At 32.0% G+C, this 15449-nt stretch overlaps 1 long non-coding RNA gene across 1 annotated transcript; it reads left to right on the top strand.

Annotated features, from left to right (window-relative positions):
* Positions 1 to 5129: 5129 nt before the first annotated feature.
* On the top strand, positions 5130 to 14270 carry LOC134723661 (uncharacterized). Its single transcript, XR_010108143.1, has 3 exons — positions 5130 to 5217; positions 10790 to 10988; positions 13975 to 14270. It is a non-coding gene; the product is annotated as an uncharacterized LOC134723661 (long non-coding RNA).
* Positions 14271 to 15449: the final 1179 nt, after the last annotated feature.

Below are 15449 nucleotides of genomic sequence, written 5' to 3'. Positions count from 1 at the left end.
ATATAAACTTATTTTATAATTTTGTAATTTTTGTTTTGGTAAAATCAGAGACATATAATACATGTATTGAGACATATATTATACACGTACATATAATACATGTGTTTCTGAAAAAAATCAAAGAAGTTATTTCAGTTTGAATCGACTGTCTTTTGCATTAGGATTCCAAAACGTTAATGTTATTTACAAATGCCAAAACCTGCAAACATATTTTAGGCAGAAAGAAACATTTATATTCTGTGATTTTTACACTAAACGTTTTTGTAATTTGTTTTAAAAATAATAAAAAGTACATGTACATCGTTTTTTCCAGATTTGTATAGTTACTGGTTTAATTAAGTCCCCTTGATGAAATTTAAATTGCGAGACGCTAATTAATAAACTATCTAATTGGGAAGATACCCGATTTCAGTTACCGTCAAGTCACGTATGACTAGTTTCTGGTGTCGTTTACAAGAAGGGAAAGAGAGCAAACTATCATGTTTATTATATAAGCTGTTATATGTAAATCTCAATAACTATGGTTATGATAGTAAATGGATATTATATATAAAGAAAATTTTTGATGACTGTGGAATGTCAAATATATGGCAAAGTCACAACTTATTTGAGAAACGTTGGGTTGTATTGAGTGTTCAGCAAAGATTAAGAGATCAGTTCATTCAAGAATGGTCAACAGAAATGAACAATTCGCCCAAGGGGCTGTGTTATAGATTGTACAAAAATGTTTTTAAATTTGAACACTATTTATCAGTACTACCATTTAATTTATTAATAACCTTATGTAAATTTAGATGTGGGAATAACCGTTTGCCCATTGAGACGGGAAGGTGGCGCAACATACCAAGATCTGAAAGATTGTGTCACCTTTGCGCGTCAGCTGACATTGGTGATGAATACCATTATATCATGTCATGTAATTATTTCAAAGATGAAAGATGCAAATACTTACCACATTATTGTAATAATAATATAAATGTTATCAAATTCAAACAAGTATGTTCAACCCAAAATATTGTGGAACTTGAGAAACTTTGTAGATTCATTAAATCTATTTCTGTGAAAGTCTATCCTCCTGGTTAATACAACTATGTGTTTATTTGTTATTTGTGTAAATATCATATTAATTTGTATTTCACACATGCTATATCTTAGATATGTAATATATATTATTGTTATATCTTCTCTGTAACTATGTATTTGGTTTATGAGAATAAAGATCATTCATTCATTTCATTCATATCTATCGGCATGCGCCGTTATTTGGGATACGTCACGGATGACCTATGGTCATATTAAATACGATATAATATACAATCATCATTTGAATTTGGTCAATTGATCTTTAATAATTAGGACTAATTGGTGATGGCAGAGAATATGTCGCTGGTGAGGGTTAAAAACATATAGAAGTAAACTTTGCCAAAAAAAGGTTTCCTTGGAAAAAATTATGAAAATATATGAATATGCTAAATATTTTTTTCTTTCCGAAATAATAGTTAAAGACGTTTAGAAATAAAAAAATTTCACAGTTGGGAAATTTTCAATTCAAGTTATTTCATTTTGAAAACGTTGAAAATATAGATCTTATTCGATGTACAAAAATGTGGGCCGCTTGGATATCAACTTGTGAAACCCTGCTTAATTAGGGTTTGTCTACTTTCGTCTTTTTATATTGCCAAACATTCTATAATCAAGGATTTGTACAAGGCCTTGTTATAATATAATGAATCTCATCGCCAATATCACCATAATTACATAGAGAACAGATACAATATTGTCCTAAAGAGTTTGCCATCTAACAATTCAAAAAGAAATGTTGAGTCGAAACTGAGGTACCAAATCTATAAAAAGAATCACTATTTTAGTCGAAATTAAACTGTATGTATTCTTTTTTCAAAACTCCTGAAATAATTTAACATTATCTATAGAGAGCTTACATATTCAAATCTTTTTAGAAGTATGTGAGCGTAAATATAATTTGTTTATTATCCCCCCCCCCCCTTTTCCTTTTATAAAATTTAATTGTAAACGATTTTCTTTCTTAATTTGTGTTTGCTCATTAACTAAGGTTCAGGCTGTCAAAAAACAAAAATGTCTCCTTGTGTATAAGTTATTGATAAGAATATTTTTTTTGAAGCCGCCAGAAGAATAACTCGAATAATTCAAGCCCTTTCCGTGTCCGATTTTCTACCACACGAGGATGTAGCATTCGCAGATCAGCGGAATATAACGACTGAATTATTCGGGTTACCAGAAGAATAACGGTACGCCTAAACACCGCTTGAAGAACCTCCTGATTGCACTAATGACATATATACGAAGTGCACTCAGGACCCTTTATAGTCATCGCACACAGGATGGATGCATATATTCGTCATACCAGAGACATATAATACATATGTCTCTGGTTATACGCTTCTTATTTTACAGTTAAATTTGGTAGAATTTGAATTCGAACTTAGATAGATATGTTAATTCTTATAAAATAATGAGGGCACGTGTCACTGATTACACAACTACTGAGCCATGAACTATCCAATCAACAAAATTGATTTGATTATCTTTATTGTTGTTTATAGATTGTGTTGTTAGTACAGTGTGACCATGCGGGAAGTAATATTGTGACGTTTAAAATGAATATCACGATGATTTAAGATTTTCGTATTTTATTAAAATTTCGTTCCATTAATTTTTAAGTTTTATTCTTAATTTAATCATCCTGTCCTGGACCAGTAATTAATTCTTTGTAAGATTTTGAAAAGGGAAATAAATGTTCATACTTTTAAAGAATTTATATTAATTAAAGTTTGTATATGGAATCCGTTCTTAACTGTAAAAGCCGTACTTTTCAAACAATCAAACTAATATACGTTGTAGTTAGATGTTATTTCTCATGTTTATCGAACTTGTCCAGGAATTTTATTTTTGAGTTATACGAATGTTTTAAGAAATCCGCATTTATTGAGGTTTTTCTCTCTAATTAAAGTCGTTTTGTCCAGTTTCACAAGCCTGAAACGAATTTCAATGTGAACATAAATTCTGAAAATGAACTTGTCTCCGTTTTCGTCTCCTTTTTTGAAAATTATGATATTTTGAGTATAATTATTTCTAAACAATATGTAAGTTAGATTGTAGTAAGATTCTAAACTTAATTTTAAAAAAATGATTTTTGTTACAGCGAGAAAGATTTTTTCGAAGACAGTCTATTGACACGAAATCCGTTCAAACCACAACTAAGTCTTCGTGCACAGATTTCCGTTAAGGTTAAACTGAATTCAATATTGTACATACTTGTCTTCTCTTGTATAATGGTTTGTTGAGATTAAAGATATACAAATTCAATAAAATTTGATATTCAGTCAACATTGTGTTTGTTTAAAAACTTGATTTAGAGAGAGAGAGAGAAAAGAATCACACTGAAAAAAAAAAATCGAACTTGTTACAGAAAAAAACTACAAAATAATTTTCTTTATTCGTGAACTGCAAAACACAACAAATTAATTTACCCGTCATCATGAAAAATAAACTGAAAAAGTACATCGAATGAGATATTTTATTTTTTCTATATATATGCAAATTCATGTTAAAGGTAAAACTGAACTAACAATACAATTCCTAAAAAAAATCATGGCTCAGTAGTTGTGTAATCAGTGACACGTGCCTTCATTATTTTATAAGAATTAACAAATCTATCTCAGTTCAATTCAGGCGGGGATCCAGAGGGGGGGGGGGGCGGGGGGTTCCGGGGGATGGAACCCCCCTTTTTTGGCCGATCAATGCATTTGAATGGGGACATGTAGTTGACCCCCCCCCCCCCATTTTGTCCTGGGTTAGGACCCCCCTTTTTAAAATGGCTGGATCCGCCCCGGCGATTTCAAATTCTACCAAAATTTAACTCTAAAATAAGAAGCGTATAACGAAGATAAACATCCATCATGTGTGCAGATACGATGACGGTAATGGGTCCTGAGTGCACTTTGTATGTCCTGAGCGGTTGTTAAGACGTACCCGAAGAATAAATCATTTCCTGAACCTAAAATACATTTAACTGTAATTAAAGAAAATTCGCCTAAAACATTCTCTCATATATTTAAACAATTGTAAAATAATTAATCCAAAGACTTTCTGTCTGTTTACTTATACTTTTCTTGTTCAGTTTTTGTTTATACCCCTAATAGATGAAGGATTTTTTTTAGGAAAATTTACAACTAGATGAACGGAATTAAGTACTTTTTTAGGAAAATTCAAATTTTCAAAAACAAAATTCTACACTTTTTACCTAGATTGTTTTCTCTGTCTCGAAGCCGCAACCGGTGACCCCGTATCAAACATAGCGACCAACACCTCACATCGATGCATGACGTATTCTCGATGTTGAGGTATTGACAATATACAATCAAATTTATCAATATACAGCAAGTAAGTAATTTGGTGTTGAATGCCAGTAGATCAGAATTTATTAATTGAACTTTACCTGTTTAAGGGGCACTAGCTGCCAAATTCATGTTCTTCATCGATTTTAATAAAATTCACATAACGTGTATATAGTGTTGAATTGTTTATCAAAATGTGACGCACAATCTTGGCTGATATGCATAAAACAATTATATTTCATGACACTGCATGAAAAAGAAATTGACTTATCGCATAATACCAGAACCAGAGACATATATATTGTATCTAATATCTCTGCCAAAACTGAAAAATAAACTACCGTAAGTCCACATAAGAGGGTATGGATGTGAATTAACAGAATAGAGAACAGAGGACAAAGAAAAAAGGAATAAAAAATAGTGAAAGAAAGAGAAGAATGGAAAAAAGTGTAAGTTATTAAAAATATAACTAAAAAAAAGACAGAAAAAAAGACACCCCCGCCGAGACGAGACTTACATGCAACTGTTATTTGACGTTGCCGAGTTATTTTAAGATTAAGACATGTATTAGTAGTCAGCCCGTAAAGCCTCTTGCACCAATTTGAGGATTACCCAAGGCAGCCAGGGACATATATATTATATGTCTTATATTATATGTCTCTAGTCTGCCCAAGGTTAATTTTACGGCGGCTCATTTTATTTTGGCTTAGAAATAATCATAATTGACAAGTTTCCTTCCCCTGCACTTTCGATCCCACATGTAAATAGCACGGTGATTTCAAATAAGACATTGATACATTACAACACTTGCCGTCAGTATTTGAATATATTGATTAAGAAGGTATAGAAGATTAATGCACGCACACTATTATCCACCACTGGCCTAAATAGTTAGTCCGCAAACAACGAGGGTCATAAAAACCCAGCACTTTGAACACAGCCACCGGCATGGTGTGAATCTGAAAGCTTCCCACTATCCATTTCTACCAAAACTTTTGCCTTTCATTTATCAAAAATGAAATATGTTGATATTAATGGTATACATGTATAAGAATTATTGGGGAATTCAAACCATTCCTATTGTAAGTGATAAAACTAAATTTATATCAGGGTGATTGAAATGAGGGGAAAAAAGAGAGGATCAGGAGTTAGGGCCCCCTGTTTGGGAAAAAAATTGGTTGATTAAATATGGAATCACTGTGGCATGGCAGGAGCAGGCCCCTCTTAGACAGTCGGTGGTCCCCCCCAAAAAATTCTGGATCCACTTCTGTGGTCTTCAGTTGTATTATCTTTTTAAAAAAAAATTACACCTGTGTTTAGTGTATATATATCTAAAGTGTAAATCAAGGGAAAATAATGTAAGCTATCTGTGCAATGGGACCTATTAAAAGGTATTGGGGGGGGGGGATGAGTCCATGGGAGGTAATCCCCACCCCCTTGAGAATATGCTATTATCTTGTAAACGGTACAGATCCCCACCCCTAAATCATATTAATTCTTGAATGGGACGATAAAACAAATGAAATGAAATTAAAAGGAGGTCTTTGAGGGTTACCCCACCCTGTTCAATTTGAGAATGAGCTCTTATCTTGTGAACGATCCAGATCCCCACCCCTAAACCATATATATTCTTGTCGGGGACAATAAAATTAATGAAATAAAATGAAAGGGAAGTCCCACCCCCTCTAGTTTGAAAACTTGTAAACGGTCAAGATCCCCACCCCTAAACCATATATATATATTCTTGTATAGAACAATAAAACAAATCAAATGAAATATAGGGAGAGTCCATTGGGGTCACCCCCACGGTCCACCCCTACATGTTTGAGAAACTTTAAAATGGTTGAGATCCCCAGTGGTTAGGTGAAAAAAATTTCGGATCCCTGTTTCCCACCCTCAAACCATCTATATTCTTGTATGAGACAATAAAACAAATCAAATGAATATAGGACCATCCCCTTTGTCTTGGGTTGGGAACCCCCGCTTTTTAAAATGGTTGGATCCGCCCCGGCATACCATCTAGCTAGCTATAAAGGCTTTAAAGATATGAAATCAAACAAGGAAATTAACAGTGAAGGCAACTGTTTTGAATTTAAAAAAAAGCCTTTTACATAAATATAAGGTCCGTGTAACACTTATCAATTCAAAGTTTTAAAAAGTTTTGAAATTTTAGATTTTTGGAATTTTGATCAAAGTTTTAAAATATCAAAATTTCAAATTGTGTTAAAGTTTTGAAATTTTGAAATTTTAACCAAATTATTAAAATATCAAAAATTCTAAATATGGTTTATAAATTTGATAGTTTAGAAATTTGACCAAACTTTTAAAATACTAAACCTAACGCGCAATTTTGATTATTTCACTTTTTGAAAGTTTGTTTTTTTAAATGTTTGCTTAAAATATCAAAATAGAAAAGGGGCAATAAGAGGGATACCTGTAAAAAGCGAAACGAATAAAAGCGGAACGAAACGAAACAATATGAATTAAAAACATACTGATACTTAAAAGTTTATGTATGAAATAAAACGGACAGTTGAAAGCGGTGAAAAATTGGATGACAAAATTAATATTTCTTAAAAGAAGATAATTCATTTAAAAACCAGACGTACGGCTCTGATATTGACCTTTTTACCTGCTGGTTTTTCTAGCACCCATATTTTAGGAGAAACAGGAGTAACAGTAAAAACTGAACAACTTCGCAGTAGGTCAAATAGTATGGTTATGTTGACCATGTATATACATTTTCTACTAAACTCTAAGCCATAAAAAGGCCCAATACACGATGTATTATCTCTTTTGATTTCATTTTTTTTTTCTGTTTTGCTTTTTGACTTCTTACTTGGCTAAAGAATATATCATTTCATGTACAGAATGAAAAATCATCTTAAACGTTTTCATCTGTTCTTTGTAAGTTGTTTGCCCTAAATATTCAGCTTTAAGCGTTCCGTAAGGAGGTCGATCAAGAAAAGCGCTTCATGATACTGAATGCATGGTTTAAGGTTGTGCTAGTCCACAGTGTGGGAGCTTTTTAATATAATCTTTTTTACGCTGAAATTAAGACGGTAATAGGATCCAATATCAGCAAAATTGGAGCCAAGATACTGTTACAAGGTATCTACAAAAACTCATCATAGATGGATACCGGAATATAAATTTTGCCGGCTTTTGCGCCAGACGCGCGTTTCGTTTACAAAAGACTTATCATTGACACTCGAAACAAATTAAGTTAAAAAGGCAAATAAAGTCAAATAAAATTGAAAAGGGCAAATAAAGTAAACTTTTAAATCCAACGTATAGCTCTGGTTTTGTAAAAGTTGAAACCTTACATATCATATATAAACGTATACCATAAACATTATTTTCACGAGCATTCATATTTATGTAATAATTAACGCTGTACTACATTAAGCACCCAACTTGCATTCATGTTTATGTAATAGTTGCCGCTGTACTACATTAAGCACCCATATATCAAGTTGTAGGTGTCGGCATTTTGAAAGTTGAAAATTGTGTTAAAAGTTTTTATCAGCGATAAATGGTTATCTTCTGGGGAACCAATATTTAGATAGTCCCTGTGTTTTACTTGATACTACCACTAGGGGCTTCGATAATGGTACATTAAAATATTCTGATCCCTAATTTGATGATATAATATTCTGTGCCAGAAGAGGACAAAAGAAAAATTATCCATGCCTTTTAGTGTTAAATTTTGAACCAGACAAGTTGATTAATGGCGATGAAAAAGTTAATAAAATTGTTAGCTCTTCGACAAAACAACATCACCCCACTTTTAAAGTTACATGGTTGCTACCTTAAAGACAATGTTTGGACAGGTTATTATACACGTAGCTCCCTTATAGGTTCTAAATCAACCACTGTTTTATTATAGTAAACAAAAGGAATAGATTTTTTTTTGTATTAAAGGATATTACTGTCCCGTATTTGCATTTTGTTATTTGGGTATTTTGAAGTTATCGTACGACAATCGACTTATAGCAAACTAAAAATTCACATGTACACCCAGTCAGAATGGGGCGTGCAAAGAGAAGCCACAATGTCAGTTACATGATAATTTTTTTTCCATTTTTGGCCGTACACCAATGTCGCTCTCGAAAAATCAGTACAATGATAAATGCTGAATTTGAAGTAAAGAATTCACATACGGAACGCTGAAACTGAAATTTGAAATTCAAGCAAAATAAGGAACGAAACAATTAAAGAGGTGTTTGACCAAAGTGAAGTTAAAACATATTTAAATCCATTTATAAGGGCAACTTTGTCCTCGAAAGTTGAATCTTACGTTTCTTCGTAATTTGTATGTAAACAACCTATTTTAAATTATCGATTTTTTGTTGTTGCCAGTGACAAATATTTCATGAATGTTCCGGAACAAATTAGCAATAAATGCAACAGAGAGTGTGCATAATGAGGACATATAAAACCCTTCAATTAGTTTAATTGAGGTCTGTAGCTGGCGTATGACAGTAACTGCTAGCCTTATGTATAGTAGTCCTTTGTTATTTTATTATCATTGTCATGCATGGTAATTAGTTTCTTAGTTTGTTTCCTATTCTGACATATGACTTGTATTTCCTATTGAAGTGCGTTTTACTGTTCGTATTACTGTGTGTTTTTCATTCTTTATTGGCTAGAAGTATAGGGGAGGGTTGTTATCTCACGAAACATGTTAAACCCCGCCGCATTTGTGCGCCTGTGCCAATCCAGGAGCCTCTGTCCTTCTAAGTCTTGTATGATTTTGATTTAAGTTCATTGTTATGTATTGGAGTTTAGTATTACGTCTATAATCGCTGAACCAGTACAGTTTTATGTCTAGGGGCCAGTTGAAATACGCCTAGCACAACTTTAATTGCGACGCTGTATTTAAGTATTCCTTCCGTATCATTTCTTGGAACTGAAATACATCATAAAAGGCAATATATTATCATCATGCAATCGATAAACAAGAAAGGAAAACGTTTTAAGTTGTATGCCAGCCCATCGAAGCGCTTTTTCTGGATCTACCTTTACTAGGAACGTCAAAAATGCGAATAATACTATATGGTTTACTGCGAGTTGGTCATTTTTCACTGATATACTTCTAAATGTTGGGCACTGGAAACACAAAATAGCTTTGAATTATTTATCTCAAACGCTAACCTTATATAAGAGATTTAAATCAACGTAGTTGATTCCGGTTTAAATAGGTTTAATTAATTATTTTTTTTGATAGATGCACAACCCTAAAATTTCCGGATACTGTTATCCCATGTGATGTCTAATATGTTTCATAAAAAAACACCGACTTCTTCTTTTCATTATTTATTTTGTTATTAAGAATGATTTGATATATTTCATGCTATTTATTTATAACTGAAAATAGTTCTTATCAGAGCCGTCTTAACATCAGTGATTACAGGTACCCCTCTTGTCGCCCCTTTATATTTTTGATATTTTAGGCAAACATTTAAAAAATTAAACTTTCAAAAAGTGAAATAATCAAAATTGCACATTAGGTTTAGTATTTTAAAAGTTTGATCAAGTTTTTAAAATATCAAATTTATAAACGATATTTAGAATTTTGATATTTTAATAATTTGGTTAAAATTTCAAAATTTCAAAACTTTAACACAATTTGAAATTTTGATATTTTAAAACTTTGATTAAAATTCCAAAAATCTAAAATTTCAAAACTTTTTAAAACTTTGAATTGATAAGTGTTACACGGACCATATAACAATGTTAAATTTTTTGTGCATTTATTTTTGCTTACCGTATTTTCAATAATGGACAAAATTGCTTGATTCAATATTGTAATTTAAGAAAAATCAGCATACATGTTATAAAATGGGAAGTGGAAACTAGGAATTTGACAAAGAGACAGCAACCCAATCAAAGAGCAGACAACGACCGAAGGTAACCTATGGGTCTTCAATGCAGTGAGAAGATTTCAGCACTGATCTTCAGCTCATAAATATGTATCAGAAATGAAAATGAGATACAGCTTTCAGTTGTATTAATAAAAACCTCACAATAAGTTCTGAATATCAGAATATACAGTATTGCAAGATTCTCTCAAAATGTACACACAGAGCTGAAAAACTGTAAAATTAATCATGCTTATTTAACATTAAAGTCCATGGAGTCCATCTAAATATGCATACTCTCGTACAAAGGAATATAAGTATGCAATAGACATCAAGTTTTCAAAAATAAGAGTATCTATGCCATTAATTTACGACAAGATTTTCAATCAAGTAATAATTTCGGTTTGTTTAAATATTTTGGAGGTTAGTATGACCTCCTTTTTGGTGATGATATTTTCGTTTTAAAGTTGAGAAAATTGTTTGTACCAACAAAAATAAAAACGCAAAGTCAATCTAGAATTATGTTTTTATCATTTTTTTTATGTTTAGGTTGTCAGCAAGACGAAAAGGACAAGTATGCAGTTCAAAATTCAAAATGTGGATAAGCTGAGGTTCAAGGTCTTACCTTTGCAGATTTTCATATTTTGCATGAATGAATTCAAAGGTTATATGATGGATGGCAGAGAAAGAAAAAAAAAACTTTTCAATTATCCTGCTCCTGGATAAATGCAAAACATCTTGTTTTTCGGTAAGTTTTATTCTCTGTTTTGATAGTGTTAGCGCATTCATCTGTCCAGTCTTTCCTCTAAATTGTATCCTCTTAAGTTTTTGGTGAGTGTTCGCCATGAATTTCAGTAAGTAACTTGTGGATTTTCATGTATATACTCAAAATTGAGTACTAATATTAATGGGATTTTAGCATGACATCCTGCCAAATGCTTGTTAATCATGTTTATGTTCCAGAACATACAAGTATTTGGACTGTACGCATACAGTCTGCCCAAATTTAAGAAGTTGGTCAAGTTTATTAGAAACAAATGTACAGTACAGATCAACATAACTGAAATCTTTGACTTTAATAGATTAATACAAAAAGTTTAATTGCAATTAAAATAAAAACACATGTTTGGTCGAGCTGGTACCAGACAGTACAAGTATACTTAAATGGTCTGACTGTACAAATATGGTGGGACTGTAAGTTCTGGACCGTAAACGTAAGATCCAAATACTGATATGGTCTGGAACATTGATACATGTCTTAAAATTAATATCAAACACATTGGTGTTTTTGAACTTGGTAATAAGTTATTTGATAGAACTATAATGTTATGGGATATCAAAATCAAAAATATCCCATTTTTACTTTTTATAAAGAAGAAGATTATTGATGTATGTATAAATGTATATTAAAATGAGACAGCAAGCCAACAACACAAAAAATAAGGATGAAACATACATAATTTTTTTGTATCAATATTATAATTAGGGCCCCGCCGACTAAGGCGGGTCGCCCTATAGTGATCAGTCTGTCCGTCCGTCCGTCCGTCCGTCCGTAACACTTTCGTGTCCGCTCCATATCTAGAGAACCATTATGATTTCATACTTAATACTTAACATGATTATCAACCAACACCAGAGGGTGTGTCATGTTGTATGTACAACTTTCTAGGTCAAAGGTCAAGGTCAAAAAATTTGGTTTTAGTTGACAACCCCCTGTCCTGTGGTGAAGATCGTGTCCGCTCCATATCTAGATAACCGTTATGATTTCAAAGTTTATACTTGACATCCATTTCAACAACCACCAGAGGGCGTGTCATGATGTATGTACAACTTCCTAGGTCAAAGGTCAAGGTCAAAAACTTTGGTTTAGAGTTGACAACCCCATGTCCTGTGGGATTGTGTCCGCTCCAAATCTAGATAACGGTTATGATTTCAAAGTTTATTCTTGACATCCATTTTAACAACCACCAGAGGGCGTGTCATGATGTATGTTCAACTTCCTAGGTCAAAGGTCAAGGTCAAAAACTTTGGTTTAGAGTTGACAACCCCGTGTCCTGTGGGATTGTGTCCGCTCCAAATCTAGATAACCGTTATGATTTCAAAGTTTATACTTGACATCCATTTTAACCACCACCAGAGGGCGTGTCATGATGTATGTACAACTTCCTAGGTCAAAGGTCAACGTCAAAAAAACTTTGGTTTCAGTTGACAATCCTGTGTCCTGTGGTGAAGATTGTGTCCACTCTATATCTTGAGAACCATTATGATTTCAAATATTATACTTGACATCCATTTTAACCAACACCAGAGGGTGTGTCATGATGTATGTACCACTTCCTAGGTCAAAGGTCTGTCTGTCTGTCTGTTGGTCTGTCCATCGCTAACAAATTTGATCCACACTATATTTTGAGAGGACAGCTGTTATTATTTCATACTTTATACCTGACAAACATTTTCAACTTAACATATATATAAACCAACACCACAGAATGTGTCATAATGTATGCATCCTAGGTCTAAGGTCAGTCTGTCAGTCTGTCCATCCGTTTGTTGTTCTTAACAAATTGTGTCCGCTCTACCTCTCGAGAACTGTTAATATTTCATACTTTATACTTGGTGGGTCATAATATATTGAAGGCATAATTCTAAAAATATGTGACAAATATCAATTGGGCAGCACCTTTAAACATATTGTTCAAACATCAATCCATACATCCAGAAGTCACCTTAGAGTAGTCAACAATTAGTTCACATCATGCAGTCATATCACTATTATACTATGAAAGTAAGATGAGAATATTTATCAGTTTTAACTTAAAATCTTAGATTGAAATCACACATGAGACTCCTTAGAGTAGTCAACAATTAGTTCACATCATGCAGTCATATCACTATTATACTATGAAATAGTACTATCACTATTACCCCACGTTATTGACAGCGGGGCCCACAGAGATGGCTTCCATCTCAATGATATCTAGTTTCCAATATGTTCAAAGAGTTCAAGGTATTTTTTCATTGAAATAAAACACAAATTGTAATCTGTCAGAACTTCAAAAGCTTAAAGAAATATTGTTTCTGTTGTCTACATTTTGTATAAAATATTGCAAATTCTTGTGAAGATTATGAATAATGGAATGTTATTATAGTTGTCAGTTTTAACATTGATCTTTATACTGTATATTTATAAATATTGCGTGCATTTATTATTGCGATTCTGTCATTTTAGACTTAAATGCGATTTTAAATTTGACGATTTGAGAAAAATCTTGTTTAATCCATATATAAAAATATTTCATAATGCGAGTTTAAATTATTGCGTTTACAACTCCGTTGCATTTTTCGCAATAAAAAAAAACTCACATTAATTCTGAATTCACAGTATATATATTATGTATATAACTTGGGAAAATACCCAAATGTTATCAAGAAGAACAAATTAATTGATTGTTATATGGTATTAGAATAGGAAGATGTGGTATATATTGCTAATTTGACAACCCTCCATCAGAGACCAAAGGATGTAGGCCGTTAGCAACTGATGACACGTGGACAACCTTTAACAATCAGTAAAATCCATACCGCATAGCTATTTTTATTGAAAATCATATTATTGCTACATGTATGCAAACAATTTTGTATTATAATAATACAAAATTGTTTGCATACATGTAGCAATAATATGATTTTAACAGTATAATACATTACTTTAGATTTTATTGGTTCTTTTTCAGAAGGATTGAAATTCACCACCTAGAATAAATGGAGAAAACATAAAAACAAGACCAGAATAAATATAAAGACACAAGTTGGATCAGTTATTATTTACATCACTCAGTCAATGATTTGAAGTTCTTTTAAATACAAAAAAATATTGAAACCAAAATAATGTCAAAGTTCTGTGCTGAATGACCAAAAAGTGGACTATACCATCAAACAATGCTGGATGATAAGAAACTATTAATGTTTTGTGTTGAGGGAAATTGTGAAAAAAAATGAGATTTACTTAAATAGCTACTAGTATTTTAAGCCTAACAATAGAGTTTTTATTGATTTCAAATGGGAAATATTTGTGTTTTAAGAAAGTATTCTATAATTCATGAATAAACATATATTGATACTTACATTATCTGCTTTGTTGTTTAAAACTTTAGTTTTGAACAGTTATAGAACAATATGCTAAATTAACATTTCCCAAGAAAAAAAGATATTCAATTAAAAAGATTCATATTATAATAATTTACTACCAAATAGAATACATTGTAACATACACATTACTGTATGTTTATATCTATATATTTACAATTAGAATCCCATAGGATTTTAATTTGTCCCATGGGATATTAAAAATCCCATGGGATAATAAAAATCCCATGGGATTTTTTTTGTCCCATGGGACAACAAATATCCCATGGGACTACAATTATCCCATGGGACCAAAAAAAATCCCATGGGATTTAACCAAAATCCCATGGGATTTAACCAAAATCCCATGGGATAATGGTCAATCCCATGGGATTTTGCCCTGTCCCATGGGATATTGAAAATCCCATGTTTTTATAATTCAAATTGCAAAATAAATATGAAAGAAACAGTAGAAAACCAATGAAATTATTGAATCCCATGTAATTCCGCACATTTTGGTCATATACATGATATTGTAGCTTTTGTTTGAGGCGGCGGCGGATTTGCAAATGAGTGTTTTGCAAATTAAAAGTGTCCAGTGTTTATTATATTTTAAAATGTTTAAAACCACAATTAATATTAATGGTTGTTATTCTAATTATTTACCCATAAAATGTGCGTAATACAAATTTTGATATGAATCATATACCGATCCATCAATTTTTCTTTGTAACTAAGAAAGTACAAAATTGTGTTCTCAATCTATTTCTAACCATGTTTCGGTGACAGGTTTTACTCCATGTTAACTATTTGAATATACATAAACAATAAATGTTGATCTTGTTAAGTGTTATGATGAATGATTATATATCCAAAGGTGTAAAATTTATCACAGTAACCTGACCTTTGCTGTAAAAAAATATATGAGACAATACTTTGTATTTAGTATTATTAATTCAACACACATTATTTATGCTATCGTCTTCTCGATCAATCACGTCAAACCCAAGAGAGACAACCTCGTTTACGCATTTCATTGAGTGCATGATGTTATATACACGTTCGTTTTATTCAAATCACGCTC

Source organism: Mytilus trossulus, chromosome 6 (assembly GCF_036588685.1).
Source record: "Mytilus trossulus isolate FHL-02 chromosome 6, PNRI_Mtr1.1.1.hap1, whole genome shotgun sequence".
In the NCBI taxonomy this organism is placed as follows: Eukaryota; Metazoa; Mollusca; class Bivalvia; order Mytilida; family Mytilidae; genus Mytilus; species Mytilus trossulus.
This window is presented reverse-complemented; position numbering and strand designations above follow the sequence as displayed.